The sequence below is a fragment of the Dermacentor silvarum genome, chromosome 1 (genome assembly GCF_013339745.2).
Source record: "Dermacentor silvarum isolate Dsil-2018 chromosome 1, BIME_Dsil_1.4, whole genome shotgun sequence".
Lineage (NCBI taxonomy): Eukaryota > Metazoa > Arthropoda > Arachnida > Ixodida > Ixodidae > Dermacentor > Dermacentor silvarum.
Genome location: NC_051154.1, coordinates 210,624,424 through 210,630,423, shown reverse-complemented (window position 1 = coordinate 210,630,423; position 6,000 = coordinate 210,624,424). Strand labels below are relative to the sequence as shown.

The following is a 6,000-nucleotide window of genomic DNA, read 5'->3' as shown; positions in this document are numbered from 1 at the left end:
CCATGCATTTCGTCGGACACTTTGAATATATATATATATATATATATATATATATATATATATATATATATATATATATTATATATATGTGTGGTGTGTGTGTGTGTGTGTGTGTGTGTGTGTGTGTGTGTGTGTGTGTGTGCCAGCACGCACAGTTCAAGAAAGAAAGAAGAAAAAAGCTACGTACCACTACCACCTATACGTCTATCGTTAAACCGTATGGTTAAACCAATCTCACTCACTCCTTTTTTTTTTTTTTTTGTAAATATTACAGAAGTACAATATCAACCTGTGTGCAAGCACAAATTTATGCATATCCTGCTTTCCAACGCTCGATATCCTTGTACTTATCGTATGTTTTCATTCATTTGTCGCATAAGGGCTGCATGTGGTTTGGATTTTCTGAAGGCTACATAATGAAAACATGATGAACGTATACAGCAGGGTGTCCCAACTATCATGCACCAAGATTTACAAATATGCAAATGCCACGTAGCTGGATAGAACCAGAACCAGGCTAATGTTGTTTGCCGTCGCTTGGAGATACTCATAGCATTCTGCTATATTTACATAATTAGTCGTAAATAGTTAATCAACTTCTCAAATGATATATTTAGATGGAAAGTGTCAAAGAGAAAATTGTAGATCATCATGACAAAATTCCCGATACAGCTTTCTGTTGCTACATAATTTCTTAGGGTGAAAGAAGCCCGCGAATACACGCAAAATTGCCGCGCGACTGGCCGCTCGAGGCACTTTGCATATATTCGCGCTGAGACATTATTTCAATCGTGTTCTATAGCGATAGGGCTGGAATTTTTAATTAAAGCACCTACGAATATGTTCGTCAGGCTGGTGTAAGGTAATTTTACACTGTATTTGTATCCCTTTTAGCCACCTTTATATATAGAGTTACGCTTTTTTTTTTTTTTTGAAAACATGTCATGCGTACTCTGTGTGAAACCTGTTTGACCGTTGGAGTTCCGTAAGATTAAATGAAATTAAAAAGAAAAAAAAAAGAAATCAGATTCCGGGTTTTTACGTATAGGTGCCAAAACGACGATCTGATTATGGCACGTCGTAGTGGCCCGTGCAGCTTCGGATTACTTTTGACCATCTGGAGTTCTTTAATGTGCCTCAATGCACGGAACAAGAGTGTTTTTGCATTCCGCCCTCATCGGAATGCGGCCGCGCGACCTCGAGCTCTGCAGCGCAGCGCGATAGAATAAATAAAATTAACCCGTCGAACTGATACATGTTTATTCCTGATCAAGCAGCGCGAAAGCACGTAAGCACCTTTTGCTTTGAGCAAACGTAGAAAATGAAAAACACAGGGCTCACACTAGCGCGCGCGCGAGGCTTGCTCCGCAGGTAATTTTTGCATGAAACGCAATGGCGCAGTGGGATGCGAGAGAAGGGCATCGCGGTGCAGTGCACGGAAGCGCGCGCTCCGACCCTTGGGTGCAATCCTTCCCAGCATTCCGCAGTGACGCTGGCTGACACGGCTTAGCAACCGCCTTGCGCTGCTCGCAGTGTGGAAAACGTAACTGTTATTTGGTTGACGAAATTACCATTGCCTTATGCAATTGACTGGATTACTGCAAGCTCTGGACGCTTTTAGGTGGTCTGCCGTTCCCAGCGGATCGTCGAGGGAGTACGCTCCATAATGACATAGTAAGTTCATGGAACGGAGGGATGACTTCGCTGCTACGTGGTTTGCGCACCTTTTTTGCTCATGTTCCTCGCACGCCTCCTGTCATACTATCGCGATTCATGCCAAGCAGACCACCTTTTGTCGGAGAGATAACGGCCACAAAACTATGTGACAGCTTTTGTGAAGGTATCTCCGGGAGACCGCATTGAAGTGTTTTGTCAATAGGCCTTGTCTGTTTATCTATGGTGAGGCGTCGCGCTCCCGATTGCGTAGTTGTTGCGTTGGGATCGCCGGCGAAAAACCGCTGTTTTTCTGGCTAGATTACCTGCTTGATGATAATTGCACTGTATTCTAAGCTTGTAGCGTAATTGTGCGTTGGTCGCCGCCTTGGCGACGTCGTCGCCAATGCGGCCATCGTTACAGCGTGTGCGGAAGCGTAGGGCTGTCGAGAGAAGCAAATCTCTTCGAGACTCGAATACATTTCACAGAGCCTGCGAAACGTATACGATTCTGTATTTAGTACCCTTAATTGGGTCAGAGTAATGTGTCTCTTAAATCGTACGCAGTGTTAAGGAAACGGGGTACCGTGACGGAGCAAGCGTGGTTTAGTTTTGTTGAGTGGACTCTGGGTATGTGACTCACATTGTCCGCAGCAAAACATTTCCTTGTAAACGGTCTGCGCGGGTCACTAGGTTAGGCTAAGCTAGGCTGTTAGCCTAGAAAAGTCGTTGTAGTACCATCGTTTCCTTATATACTTAGGCCATATGTGATCTTTCGGAGTGCCCGTGGCTGCGCATCATCAAATAAATGGTTTCGCAAATTTTTGCGGCACTGATGTTTAGCGAGATCGAGGAGACTGGCGCACAGAATTCTCCGTCGGGACAATACGTCCTGTTATCAGTGGTTTCCCCGATAGCTGCGTGCAAGTTCTTTTGCCCGCTCCCAGTCCGGAGATAACACTGCATCGAGTCGGCCTTGGTTCGTTGTGGAAGGCGCTGACCGCTCGAAAAAGTGTGCGCACAAGTGTATTTTCTTCATCGATTCCCGAGTGTGATCCATCATGGGCCCGCGATGCAGCTGAAGTGTTGTGGGTTCCGGCCGGTGCTGTTGCGAGTTGCGTGCGTATTGTATGCTCTTTTCAGTTGTCTTGTGTGACGTTTCTGCCTATTACGCCTTGGGCGCAAGAGAACGAGTGCGGCGTACTCATGCTTTTGCGCCTTCGGCAGTAGCTCTTGTGTTTGACAGTTGTTTGTTTCAGGTGAGTGACGCGTAAGACACTTCTTTATTTTGATTTATTTTGCTTGAGAACAAGAAGACTTCACTAGATGCGATGCGCGTTACATCACTCTCTCCTTCGGTCAATGCAGCGAGACGATCAACAGAGTTGCCTACCGTGGCCTAGTTTCGTATATACGTCGGTGTGTCGTATCGATCTGTTTCTTAAAGGCTTAATATTCAGTTGGAAAGTCCTGCAGGAACGTGTTCTGTTGAGTCACAAGTTTACTGGTCAAATTAGAATTCATCTTCGCATCATACTTCACATCCTTTAATTACTACGCGAGAGAGCATGGTCGTGGCTCTCATCGTACCTGCTGCTTCAGGGATGAGCTGTGGGCCTATGTTGTAAGATTTCCCTCATAATATACGAGGTTAAAGATAAAAATTGTGAACTCTGGACCCGTATAGCCTTTTTGAAAATTTGGGGTATATGGGCATCGTTGACATAAATGCGTGAAACGTGTCAGAAACTGTTCTTGCGCTTGAGGGTTTATGATGGTTCTCTAATGTGTGCTTTAACTAATTACTTTACCAGTTGCCTATTTGTCCTCGCAAAGTTCAAGCAGTAACAGTTTACCACAGTACAGCAAGATGCCTTGCATTGCAGTTGTTTTCCTTGTGACAGTATTGATGATTTAGTCGATTAATTTTCTATAGCTTCCCTGTTGTTATGCTTATTGTAAGGGCGTTTTTTTCTTCTATTGCATTTAAACCACATCTGTTAAATCAATAGCCAAAGCCTGTTTAACAAAATATTTGTACGAAGGGAAAATATTTGTACAAAGTGACAGTTTTTGTCAATTGCTTTCAGAATGGCTGTTTTTGCAAACATCGTAAGTGGCACCTGTGATGAATAGCATAGTGCATGCTGTTTGCTGTATTAGTAGTGTTGTGAAATCTATTGGTTAATTTTGGTCAGTATGTCTGTCATTATGCTCATTGATGAGCAAGTTTGGTGACTGATTTTGGCCAGTTGCATAGTATACAGTGTTACAATGTATTGTAACAGTGTATTAGTTTGGCGAGTGTCCAGTGGCGTGAAGAAGCATTAAAGAGCAACGCTAACACAATTTGGACAGTTGTTCTTTTAAAACCATAATTTTTCTTTATTTGGCAGGAAAGGGTTGATCATGACTGGAGAAAATTGAAGCAAGACTTTCCTTTCGAATTCACACCGAAACCTCTGTGCTAGTACAAGATACAAACACAAATTTCAAAGTATTTACTCGTGTTTGTACCATTCTGGTGCAGGAAAAATTGTTGAAACTTGCTAGGTGGAACCTTTAGTTCCTTCAGATTGGATTGTAGTACTTCAATAAACAATCAACTAGACCAAAACAAATGCTGTCAAAATTCATGGCACAATGGCGAGCTGGTGTGTGAACAGGGTGGCAGGCATTGCCACCTGTCTATTGTTTTTGCATGTTTTCTGGCTTACTAAGCTTTCTCTTGGAGTAAGGTTGGCTGTTCTGATATGGCAAAAGCGTAATTTACTCATACAGCTCTATATTTATTTTAGTGTCCCTTTAAGAACAACATGCAGGCAAGTATTTAAGCAAACCTTTGTGGACATTTTTACTGGAGATATGCATTTTCTTGCTGTTGTGTTGCATATCTGATGTCTTGTATGACTGCCAGTGCCATTCTCAAAAGGGACTGTTTGTAGTGTTATCGTACGAAAAGATTTATATAGCAGAATATAGTTGCTGCAAGTGTAGAAGTTGCCTAATGCTAGAAATTTTCATATAACTGCCCCACACCTAGTACATGTACCATCACACTCAATGAGTTGCAACACAGGAGCCTGTGGCCCAAGGGGCTCTGAGACTGCATGGTGGCGTCAACATGTGAAAAAAATGAGCTAAATGCTGCTCCAATTACTCTTATTTGGTTAACCAATTTTTCGTATGTCAGTACCTCCTTGCAGTTTCGAACCCTCTTGGGCCACGGGTTCACATGTTGCAACTTATATTAAGCGCGATAGTAGTCCCTTGTCAAAGTTGTGTTTAATGGGCACAGTATATGCTCCAGGGGGCAAAGGCCATATTAACCAATGTATGTTGTGCTCTTAATTGCACACTGGGACGAATAAAACTGTGGCTCATGCATAGAATCATTCATTTAAACAAGAAATTGTATTGATTCTAGTGGCAGCCATGAAAATCATGATTACAATTTGAACACACATTGTTCCCATGTCACTTGCAACTGTGAATAGCATTGAGCTCATCCTCAAGTATACCATTTCACTGCAGCTTGTGGAAACTGGGTGTAAATGTGTAAAAGGGGAACCAAGCCTGCCTTATGATTAGTGCAAATTATAGAGTCCAAAAAGCGAATGGGAACATGACTAATAGCAGAGACATGTTCACGGACAAAAATGTAACTGAATGCCAAGCTTTTTCCATTCTTAAATTCATTTGCATGTGAAACACTTCACTGATGACACATCTGTGTAACGTCTGTAAATTTTTGCCATGTGATGCATTTGGCTACTTTTTCTACTAGCTTGCAAAAGTTCGTGGGCTGAAGTTTCATGTATTTTTGAGCTCAAAGCGAATAGGGTTGAAGTTTCCTGTATCTTTGAGCGAAAAACAATTAGTCTTATTATTATCATCATTGTTCTTATTATTTTGACGAGGAACCGGGCGGTAACATTGACCAATCATTACTGTGGTCTCTCATTTTTAGCACTTATAATGTGACATTGCCACCTTCCATCACCTAATTTTCCTGGCATACCAAACTTCTGATTCCAGTGAAAGTGGGACCTATTAGCAATTTGTTTTGGAAGTGTAGTCTACCACTCTAACTTGCATTTTTTTTAATGACCTTTTGTTTTTTATTGTGGGCCTTGGGGTCTCTGGTGCAAATGAAGCGTTGATGGGATGATGGGTCCAAGCATTGGGGCCACCATGAGCCCACTGAAAACACAGGCCACTCTTGACTATAGTGGTCACAGTTAGCTGGGGGCTAGATTTAGCATGTGGCCTGTAGAAAAGCATCTGTTTTCTGGCAGATGTGTGTGTGTGTGTGTGTGTGTGTGTGTGTGTGTGTGTGTGTGTGTG

At 42.6% G+C, this 6,000-nt stretch overlaps 1 protein-coding gene across 1 annotated transcript in view; it reads left to right on the top strand.

Annotated features, from left to right (window-relative positions):
• Positions 1-1,473: 1,473 nt before the first annotated feature.
• Positions 1,474-6,000, top strand: part of LOC119436716 (uncharacterized) — a 40,444-nt gene continuing 35,917 nt past the window's right edge. Inside the window, 3 exon segments of the mRNA XM_049659845.1 lie at positions 1,474-1,674; positions 3,744-3,765; positions 4,050-4,123. The gene's annotated coding sequence lies outside the window, so the exon portion shown is untranslated.